General features: G+C 43.6%; 1 protein-coding gene across 3 annotated transcripts in view; it reads left to right on the top strand.

Moving 5' to 3' along the window:
• The window catches only part of LOC126545875 (hypoxia-inducible factor 1-alpha inhibitor-like), a 46,384-nt gene that overhangs the window by 19,316 nt on the left and 15,422 nt on the right, over positions 1-11,646 (top strand). The gene's annotated exons all lie outside the window — the stretch shown is intronic.

The following is an 11,646-nucleotide window of genomic DNA, read 5'->3' as shown; positions in this document are numbered from 1 at the left end:
AGGCTTCTGTTGAAAAGAGAGTGTTTGAGAGAAAGGTGACTTCGCATTCTGTTTGTGAGCTCTACGCACCACGTACAACAGGAAAAATTGGCTGAGATGTTCACAGGAGCGTGTGCTACCTGCAGACTATGTTATTTTGCCAAGCCCGAGGGGTGGTTCAGGGCCCCTGTAACCATATGAAAACCCTCTTAGGATAACAACTTTCACGTATCGCCCTTGGGTGCTCTTGTGACTGTTGTCATTTTCATCAGTGTCCATGTCTCTCACTGTGCCGACAATTGCCATGTCAGTCGATTCCATTGTCATCCTGGGAGAATTCCCGCTTTGCCACTCCAGTATCGGTTGGATCTACGGCAGCCTCTCCGTCAGTACTGGAATCATGATTAAACCTGTCTTCCTGAAGCGATTCTGAATAGTATAAAAAGCTGAATCTCTAATAATGCATTGAACACAAACTTGACTGCCATCACGAGATTGATGATCATGTTGGGAATTGGGCAATTTTTCTGCTTGCACTACATTCAGTCATTAAATTCTACAACCCATTCGTTGAAAAGCTAACTGTCTATACAAGCTTTCCTTTGTGGCAGTAGTGAACTGATATCTTGGCAGTACCACAGTAGCAGTGAGGGTTTTTTGGCTATCCTGGTGACAAAAGTGGGGCATTCAACTCCCGCGTCTATATTTGTACACAGGAAAATTGTAACAGTCAACTTGCTGTGCTTCGTGCTCATAAATTGGTCCTCCTCCTGATTATGCATTTTTGACAAAATTACCTGGAAAAACAGGCCAGTTTTGACACTGTTGCAGATGACCTTATCTGTATATGTGTCAAAGGTACAGTGCAGTGTTTCTTCAAGCCAGGTTCGCTTGACATATATGCCAAGTGAAACTGATGATGTTGTACACTATTCCATGCCTTTACTTACAGGGGCACTAAAGAAGAAAGTAATCAAACCTCATTATAACAGACACAAGTGTAACGAATTATGGATAAAATCAAGTAAATCTAAAATTTGATTGGCCATGGTTTATTAAAAAGCAGTTTTCTTAGTGAACCGCCTGGGCTTTGCTGACTGTGGCTGTTGCTGCTGTATTGGTAAATAGCTCATACCTCACACACAGAACTTAAAAGAATTATCTACGTGTCAAATAGTGTAATCAAACCTCGGTCTCTAAGCACAACAGCCCAATGCTCTGTGGAGTCTGAAGTGCTCTTGGCAACTAAAGAACAACACACAGCAGTGAAAACGCAGAATAGCCATATATTGCACCTTACGACAGTCGAACCCGACTATATCGAACCCGTTTACATAGAATTATTCTATATATCAAACAATTTCTGGGCACGGTATAGTTACAATGAGTATATATAGCAAAAACTATGTTTACATCGAACAAAAATAGCAGCGACTCCCGATATATCGAATGTTGAGCGTTGGAAAAGTGCCCTCAGAAGTTGGCTTTCCCTCGCGGTTGCGGGGAAACCTGATGACGCGGCTCCATCCAACCGCTCTCGCTACTGTGACTGCGCTGCGTTGGACGAGCCGTCGACACCCCCCTGCAAAAAATGATCCTGGCCCGCCCGCAGCGCTTGCTCAGACAGCCAATCAGAGGCTCTTGTGCCCTCGTCGTGCAAAATGGCGAAAGCACAAGTTGTCTCTGTAATTTTATGGTCCATTGTGTGTGTGCCTTGTAGGCCTTCTCCCGCAGTGTTGCCGTGATGAAGCGGCAGAATTTGCCTTTTGTCGTGAAGCTCCAGATCATAAATCGGGTCGAACGCGGTAAGAAGTCGGAGGTGTCCCCGCAGCGTGAATGACTCCGAGGAACACTCTCAGCACGATCTTGAAGAATAAGGGCTAAAGCGGCCAAAATCTCACCCCGGTGCCCGTGACGCCCGACGCATATGCACGGCCATGTACGAGTGGTTCATCCGTAATTGCTTCAGCCGTGCCGGCTTCCGCGTGCTCCGTGATGACTGCAAATTCTGATGAATGCGACGCAGCCATTGCCGGTGTTGCCGAAACTTGGAGCGAGCTGTCAGAATTTCCGGAAGCTGTTGACGAATTAACAGTGGACGAGTTTGTGAGTGCAAATGATGGTGTCGAGACCACGGGAGAGCCCGAAAACGAAGACTGCCGACATCGTACCGAGCGCAAGTGAAAGTGGGCACAATGAGGAAAGCAACGACGGTCCTTTGCCTAATTCCTCCGAAGTGATTGGTGCGCTCGCACTAGTCCGGGGCTTCTGTGCAAATGCGGAAGGTTGCTCCAGACTCCTTAGACAATGTGGAGAAGTGCGTGCGTCGCAGGCAGCGAAATTGCCCAAGCAGAAAGAAATGCAGGACTACTTCATGTGAAACGAAGCTTGTTTCATCAATAAAGTGGTTTTATAAATGGTGTGTGCTTTTATGACATCCAATTATTCAGCAGGCTTATATCGAATTATGCTCTATATCGAACTAATAGGCGTTTTTTTGCGAGTTCGATATAGCCGGGTTCGACTGTAGAATGCAACCTAGCTGAACTACACACAAGAAATGGAACTCGCTGAGGAATCGAGGGGGTTCAACTCACAGAATGTCTACCAACTGGGAAAACTGAGAATTCCCAGGGATTTTGAATAGTCTCGACATACTCAGTGAAAACTTGGGGAATTTGTGCTTCTATCTATCTTTGTGCTGTAACTTTATTGAAAGGGAACGAAAGTCGCGGTAACGCTGGCTTGAGTAACAGAGAGGAATTGTAACAAATCGTCTTTGATGCCGAATCGTCGCCCGTACGAGTTGCCATTGTACACTCAACGACCGAATTTCCAGACGCCCGATTTTTCGGACATGCCCGTTAATTTGGACGGCTTTGCGGGATCACTACGTACCCCATAGAGTCAATGTATAAGAACACCTGAAATTTCGGACGCAAGAACCCTTCGCCATCCGATTTTCAGCACTTTTTGTCATGACCGCAGGTCCGAAACGGCATTAATTAAAGCCACCACTGCCGCCATTTTGATTATCTTGCAGCCTCGAACTGGCGTTTACGCAAGCAGATGCGCTGGCAGCTGTTGTCATCGCCGCGGCAATGCTAGGCCTAGCTGCTTCTACATTTGCTATTAAACTTCTTGCCATTCGGTGCCGTATTTTTCATTTAAATAATTTTCCGCTGTCAGCAATGGCACCGACTCCACCTTTGTGATGCTCACGATTGGCTTCGAAGCTCAGAAAGCACGGCGCGTTGCGTACTGGCGGTTCCAGAAAGTTAGCCTCGCCTGAATACAGCAATATTATGCAGTGAAGCATACGCTAAGTATTGCGGTGAAGCATAACAAGCATGGGAAGGGGCAATTGTCACGGCACACAGTACATGTATTCCTTATTTATACACGCGTGCACCCGCCGTCTCCTGACACAGTACGAGCACCAATATGCCAAGTGCACTGACAGGCCTTCAGAGCTTTTTCGGACGTGCCTGTAGCGATTTGAGCCCTTAAGGGCAGTAAAAGACATGCATTCATTTTTTTCTGACTGCCCGAAAAATCGGGCAGTGCGAAAGTCCAAAAGTGGGGAAAAAGCAGGCGAGTGAACAGGCAATTGGCAACTACGGTGTCAACTCTAGAAACGCTAGAGGTGAGATGCTGGTAGAATTCGCAGAAAGGAATAAGCTGAGAATAATGAACACTTTTTTCAGGAAACATAGCAACAGAAAATGGACCTGCAAAAGCCCTAATGGTGAAACAAGAAATGAAATTGATTTCATACTTTCTGCCGATCCCAGCATAGTGCAGGATGTTCAACTAATAGGTAGGGTAAAATGTAGTGATCATAGGTTAGTGAGGGCCAGGATCCAACTCAATTTAAACAGAGAAAGAGTAAAATTGGTCAAGAAAGGACAGGTCAACTTAGAAGCAGTAAGGGTAAAAGCAGACAAATTTAGCCTGGTACTTGCAAACAAATATGCACCCTTAGAACAGAGAGCTGATGATGATGACATAGAGGTAATGAATGAAACCGTAACGAGGCTGGCTTCAGAGGCAGCAATTGAAGTGGGAGGCAAGGCACCAAGGTAACCAGTAGGCAAACTCTCCCAAGTAACAAAGGACCTAATAAAGAAACGACAAAGAATGAAAGTGTCCAACTTAAGAGATAAGATAGAATTTGCGGAACTGTCAAAACTTATCAACAAGGCGAAAATAAGTGAAATTCGAAACTATAACGTGAGAAAGACTGAAGAAGCCGTAAAAAATGGACGCAGCCTGAAATCAGTGAGAAGGAAACTTGGCATAGGACAAACCAAGATGTATGCACTAAAAGATAAGCGGGGTAATATCATCAGCAATCTCGAAGATATAGTAAATGCAGCGGAAGAATTCTATACTGACCTTTACAGTACCCAGACGACTCAGGAGCGCTCTATTCAAAACAATAATGAACAGTATACAGAAACTCCTCCTATAACTAGAGATGAAGTCAGAAAGGCCTTGCAAGGCATGAAACGGGAAAAAGCGGCAGGAGAGGATGGAATAACAGACGATTTAATCAAAGATGGAGACATTATGCTAGGAAAACTGGCGGCTCTCTATACGAAGTGTCTATCGACTGCAAGGGTCCTAGAAAACTGCAAGAATGCAAACATTATGCTAATCCACAAAAAGGGCGATGTTAAAGAATAAAAAAATTATAGGCCCATTAGCTTACTTCCAGTATTATATAAAATATTTACCAAAATAATCTCCAATAGAATAAGTTCAACACTGGAATTTAGCGAACCTAGGGAGCAGGCTGGCTTCAGGAAAGGTTACTCTACAATGGATCACATCCATGTCATTAACCAGGTTATCGAGAAATCCACAGAGTACAACAAACCTCTCTAAATGGCTTTCATAGATTACGAAAAAGCATTTGATTCAGTAGAGATACCAGCAGTCATAGAGGCATTGCGTAATCAAGGAGTACAGACCGCTTACGTAAATACCCTAGAAAGCATCTACAGAGATTCCAGAGCCACCTTAATTCTACACAAGAAAAGTATAAAAATACCTGTAAAGAAAGGGGTCAGACAAGGAGACACAATCTCTCCAATGCTATTCACTGCGTGCTTAGAAGTATTCAAGCTATTAAACTGGGAAGGCTTAGGAGTAAAGGTTGATGGTGAATACCTCAACAACCTTCGGTTTGCCGATGACATTGCTCTACTCAGCAACAATGCAGACGAGTTACAACAAATGATTCAGGACCTTAACAGGAAGAGTGTAAGAGTGGGACTGAAGATTAATATGCAGAAGACAAAGATAATGATAAATAACTTGGCAAGGGAACAAGAATTCAAGATCGCACGTCAGCCTCTAGAGTCAGTGGAGGAGTATGTTTACCTAGCTTAACTAATCACAGGGAACTCAGACCACGAGAAGGAAATTCACAGAAGAATAACAATGGGTTGGATCGCGTACGGCAGACATCGTGAGCTCCTGAATGGGAGCTTACCATTATCATTGAAAAGGCAAGTATACAATCAGTGCATTTTACCGCTGCTGACATGCGGCGCAGAGACTTGGCGGCTGACAAAGAAGCTTGAGAACAAGTTAAGGATCACGCAAAGAGCGATGGAATGAAAAATGCTAGGCATAACTTTAAGAGACAGAAAGAGAGCAGTTTGGATCAGAGAGCAAACGGGCATAGACGATATTCTAATAGACATTAAGCGAAAAAAATGGCGCTGGGCAGGTCATGTAATGCGCAGACTAAATAACCGTTGGACCATTAGGGTAACAGAATGGGTACCAAGAGAAGGGAAGCTCAGTAGAGGACGGCAGAAGACTAGATGGAGGGACGAAATTAGGAAATTTGCGGGTGCTATTTGGAATCAGTTGGCACAGGACAGGGGTAATTGGAGAGGCCTTCGTCCTGCAGTGGACATGAATAGGCTGATGATGATGATTATTATGATGATGATTCATTTCTTTCGGACTGCCCGATTTTTCGGACGTTTTGGCTGCCCCTAGGGAGTCCGAAGAATCTGACGTTGACTGTACAACTGTCCAAGAGGATGCTTCAAATGGTCTGTGGGACGAACGCGCAGTGGAAGGAAGATGAGAACAGAAAGGACCGACGCATTGAGGAATGAACGAGCAAAGAAGTGCGCCGCCACTTCTTTTAAGCAGGTTAAGTTCAAAAAACAAAGCATTGGCTGATGCCGAGATGCAGATGTCCCTCATCCAAACGAAAATAAACTCTTTAAAGCAGTGAAACGCAACACTGAGGCATTGTGCATGGGCTGAGAGTATGCCAGGATAGTTGAGGTTGACTTACCAGCTGTTGAGAGAGAATCTCACTTGTAACACTTGTAACGCCCTCAGACCAACGAGCTTGCTATCAATTGATAGAAATGGCTCATATTCGAAAATATTTGCTTCTTTATGCATCTCCTTTTTATTTGTATTTGAAAATGTTCGACTCGATTTGCAATGGGTTTTACCATATTTTTCAAAAATATTTTATTCGCTGTGCATTTTACTAACCCCTCACTTCTGTTTTATATTGAATAAAATAAAATAAACATTACTCCTTACTATTCAATCTGGATTAAGTTACCTTTTTTTTAATATGCTTACTAGAGAGTGACAGCATCAGGCAACATGGTGTCAGCCTGTCTTAACATAAAACAATGTTCTGTCTCTCTCATGGAAAAGCTGGAAAACTCAGGGAATTTAGAAGTGTCAACTTGGTAGACACCCTGAACTGTCATGCAAGGATACTGATTGAATGTCCAACACATAAGTCATTAGCTTTTTGAAACTATTGGCACATGCACCATGTCTTGAAGTATGTGCAAACGAGAGCACGAGTGCTCTAAAGCACATACATGAGCCAGTTTGCATGTGCACTCATGTGAGAACTTTATGCTGTTTGAAGGTTTAGATGCTGTGATCGGTAGTGGCGCCGTGGCACGTTGATTGCCACAGTCCACTGCACATCTCTTGTCAAGATGTGCGGTTTCGTCTTGCTGGTTTACCAAAGTTTCACTTACACTGATTCCCATAGTGCATGGGATGTGCACGATTTTCTTTATTGAGTATTCTACTGCTATAACGAAACTGAATATGCAACATCCAAGACAATATTGGTTACTGTTAAGCGAATATTTGTTCACTTGAAGTTCAAAATGTGTATTTTGTATGTGTATGTGAATGTCCAAAGTAAAAACACAAAAAAGTCGCACTTTTTCTCGAAAGGCGAAGCATCGATTGCGATAGCAAATTAGTAGACACCTATGCAAAGTAAGGATTTTAGTTTTATCTCGCTCGATGACCGTGAAAAGTCGCTGTCGAAACGTTGGAGTGAGGAAGCGCGGCAGCAGCAGCGAGTGAAGTGACCTTCATGCTGTCTCTCACTTCAACGTGAACTAAACGTCGAAAGCACAACGCATACGAAGCTGCCGGCACTGGGCACATTTTGTCCACATCGCAGATCGCTTTCGAGATACAGCGGCCACGCCATAAGCAGCAGCTGCCGGAATAGAACCCCCCTCTCTTTGCTTCCCCCCCCCCTCGTGACTCGCACGCGGGAGAAGACGACGAGTTTCCGCCCCGCCTTCCTCTCTTTCACGCGTGATATTGAGCCGCGATCGTCGGCTGACTTTCGCAAGTCAGTTGTCAGCCCATGTCGACACGGCAAAAGTATGTTTTATACGCCCGATTTTGAAAAAGTTGCCGCTAATTTCATCCGCTGTAGCTGATAGTTCATTGTAGCGCGGTCCATTAAAAGCGAACTTCGTTGCATTAATAAAATAAGTAGAATAATCTAAGGTTGAAATATGGTCCATTATATCCGAAAGTCAGTTGTACGCGAGTCCGTTGTAACGAGCGTAGAGTGTATTTGCCCAATTCTAACACACTCCCAAATCAAATGCTCACCTGCTGTCTATGTGTCCAAAGTAGAAAATTAACATAGAGATGACACTAGAGCTGCTAAACAAAGTAGAAATCTAACATGCGCCCGATTTTTTTACAGGAAAAATGGGAGAGGGTTTAATATGTGTTGCACAATGGCGGCTGGTTTCCTAAAATTAGTTTTACTGCATGTTTTTGTTTTTTTTTTAAAGTCCGCTTTGCCGTGATGCAGCCTTGTTGTACGGTAAAACAAACAAACGCCGCAAGGCAGTTTGATACTGGCGCATTCACAGTGGTTTTGATTTCGTATTTGATTGCATTGTTCAATCAATCTTCGGCCCAATCTTTTGGAGAAAAAGAAAGGTGTGTTAAAATCGGTTAAATACCATGATTGGGCATTGTGAGCCACTTTTATTACTTGTAAATCTTCATAGGGCATGCCAAAAATAGGTGTTTTGGACAGGAGGTGACGTATGTTTACTGTCCCCTAACCTCCACCAAGACATTTGCCACTAAAGGGGTCGCTATTGGGCTCACCATAGGGTTCAGCCGCGTGTATGCTGACTCATGTTCAAATTAACCTACAAACGCCAATTTTAGAATCAAAATAACGAAAGGTTGGGGCTGTAGAAATGTATAGGCACTGGCTGGCACCTTATCTGAATTACTGGAAGTCTACCGTACACCTTTGTTGAAAAAGAAGTACAATTCAAATAAAGGGGCATGAACTGCCCTTTTGAATAGCGCTCTACCTCCTATAAAATCCCCAATGCATAGAGCTGCTTCTAAGTAGGAGAGAGGACAGCGGTATCCACCACAATCTAAAGAGCTTTTTATTATGTGCTGAATAATTACTTGTAACAATCTAGTGTGCTTGTATTTCTCATCACCACAATATATTTTCTACTTTCATTGCATTATTGCTGGGTCAGTAATACAGCAGAACCTCGTTGATATGATCCTGTTAGGTACAATTTCTTGGTCACAAAAAGTGACCCATAGAGTTACACCTATATTTTGCCTGTTCATAAGTTCCCGGAAAACGAGTTTTCACCACCACTGTTCAATACATCGCCAAACTGTGATCGTATGATATGTTTGTCAGCCACTAGATCTCATGTAAACAAGAAAATGCGCAAAGCATGCACGATCGAGAACGGTATATAGCTGCCCACCATGGCAGCTTCATGGCAATAGTTGTTCGCCCGTCTCACAGCTTACACTCAGTTTTTTATTCCGGTACCTGCAAATCTCCCGGGTTGTCACACACCACATTCACGGCTATCGTCGCCATACCGATTGTGATAAGCATCTTCACCTGTATATGTTACAGCACATAGGCTGTAGTGCCATTAGTAGCGTACTGCCAAGGAGGTTATATACGTACTTATACTTATGAAATGGCAGTCAAAGCCGCTGCCTATGGGAGCGAGTGAAGCCGGCAGTGGCCATATTGCTAGAGGCAAACAAGCATGGCTCCCGCATAGACAGCTGCGGTATACACGCAGCGCTACCTACATTTGTGCTGCCGCAATGAAAAATACAAATAAAAACCCCTTTAAGAAATACATCAGTCTGCAGTTGTGTGTTGCTGTTGTAGAAAAAAATACTCCTGCATCAATTTATTGCCACAGGCATTGAGAAAAACTGTTGGTGGGACGCTTCGCCAATCACACTTACTCGCTTGGTTAAATTATGAACAGTCAACCATACAAACTAAGCTTGTGTGATGTGAGTGCTTAATGGACATTCACCGCTGTTTACCCACTATTTGATGCGAAAAATTATCAGACACCTTCCACAAAGACAATACACACTTCCCATCTGTTAATGTTTGACTAAATGGTGTCATTGCACCATTTCATCTTTTGTGAGTGCAGTGACATGGTTGTTGACATAAGGAGAAGCTGTACTAAATACAGTAGAAGCTCGTTGATGCTTTCCCATTACGTACGTTTTCCAAGCGCCAACGTTTTCAATCGAGAACACGAGAAATGACCAAATAGAGTTACGCTCATTTTTTACCAGTTCATATGTTCCTGGAAAATACAATTTTTCAACACCAACGTTCAGTATGTTGCCAAACTGCGATCATATTGTTACGTGTGGAAAGACACAGACGAGGGTTGCTATTTACACGCTATTTACACTGGAGCCAGGCAACCAGGCTGATACATTTTCCGGCTGCTAGATCCCGTGTAAACAAGAAAATGCGCGAGGCGCGCATGATCGAGAACAGTATATTGCTGTCTGCCACGGCAGCTTAACCGCAGTACTCGTCCGCCCGTCTCACGTGAAAATTCCGACGCACTCAGTTTCTCATTTCTGTACGAGCAAACCTTAAGGGTCATTGCACGTGGCATTCACAGCTATCACCACCAATCCTATTGCGATAAGCATCTTCGCCTATCAGTTTCACAATGCATGGTGCTGTCAGAAGCATAGCGCACACTTTTAATAGGCGATAACCAAAACACTCTGTCATTCCCTGCTGCAGACAACGATCGTAGATGTTTTCCAGCCACTAGATCCCATGTGAACAAAAAAAGGCGCGAGGTGCGCGCAATCCAGAACAGTATACAGCCGCCTGTCTCACATGAAAACAACGGCGCATACAGTTTCTTATTCTGGTAGCAGCAAATCTCCGTCCGGGTCGTCGCACGCCACATTCACAGTTATCGCCGCCAAACCTATTGCGATAAGCTTCTTCACCTATCTATTTTAGAATGCGTGGTGCGTAGTGCCATTAGTAGCGTACTGCACACTTTTAGTAGGCAATAATCCAAACGCACCACCATTCCCAGCTGCTGGCTGCCTAATATGGGCACCACGTTTCACTTCGGCGGCATCCGGCGTCGCCCACCAGCTCTATTTCGTTTCGGTTTCCCTTCGCCCTGTTAAAACACCACACAATAGGAAAACAAAATGCATCTCGGGCCGCTAGAGCACCACCAGTTCAATGCACGTCGGTGTCTCGTGCCGCAACGATCCACATGACACTTCGCATTACATAGATGTCAACAACAGTTGAGTAAATTTTTTTTTAGTTACTTCGGATCGTACATTTTCCCGGTTAGTACGTTTTTTCTTGCGTTTTTTCCGGAAATGTATGAACAGGGTTCTACTGTACTTTGTATCTGTTGCAGGTAGTTTCAAAAAGGCATTCATGTAACTGGCAGCCTTATATTATATTATATTATATTATGTTATATTATATATTATATTACCGTATTTACACAAATATAATGCGGCTTTTCTTTTTCTTGACATGATAAATACGTCAGCACTCGCCATTTTACATTATTTTGCGACTGTACTTCGCAGTAACAATGAATAAAGCCCTCTGACCATACGCTTTCTAGCGTTGTTTCCTGTTTCTATAGCAATAATTCCTGTTTGCGTGGTAAATTTTATAATATATTTTTTCTGTTTCTGAGAGACGGAAAGCCCCCACACATTACATTAATGGTCGCATTATTTACATGCAGATATGGTAATTCCTCTTTATTCTAGTACACGTCATTACGAGCTGGTTTACGCAAGGCACTGCAGGCTATATGTGCTTAGCATCCTGAACAACCTGATGTTCATATGCTGAAGCTAGAGTTTGCATCATGAACTCCACTGTGGACTTTCTCCTATATTTCGTATGTGCTTGAAAAAAATTTATGCCACTCATTCATCTTGCCCAGAATGTGTTATTGTAACGCACGCAACAACTGAAACATATCAGTCAGAAATGCTACACAGCAGAAAACATTT

This window comes from Dermacentor andersoni, chromosome 1, assembly GCF_023375885.2.
Source record: "Dermacentor andersoni chromosome 1, qqDerAnde1_hic_scaffold, whole genome shotgun sequence".
NCBI classification, from domain to species: domain Eukaryota; kingdom Metazoa; phylum Arthropoda; class Arachnida; order Ixodida; family Ixodidae; genus Dermacentor; species Dermacentor andersoni.
The sequence above is the reverse complement of the archived record's forward strand: the minus strand, read 5'-3'. Positions and strand labels throughout refer to the sequence as shown.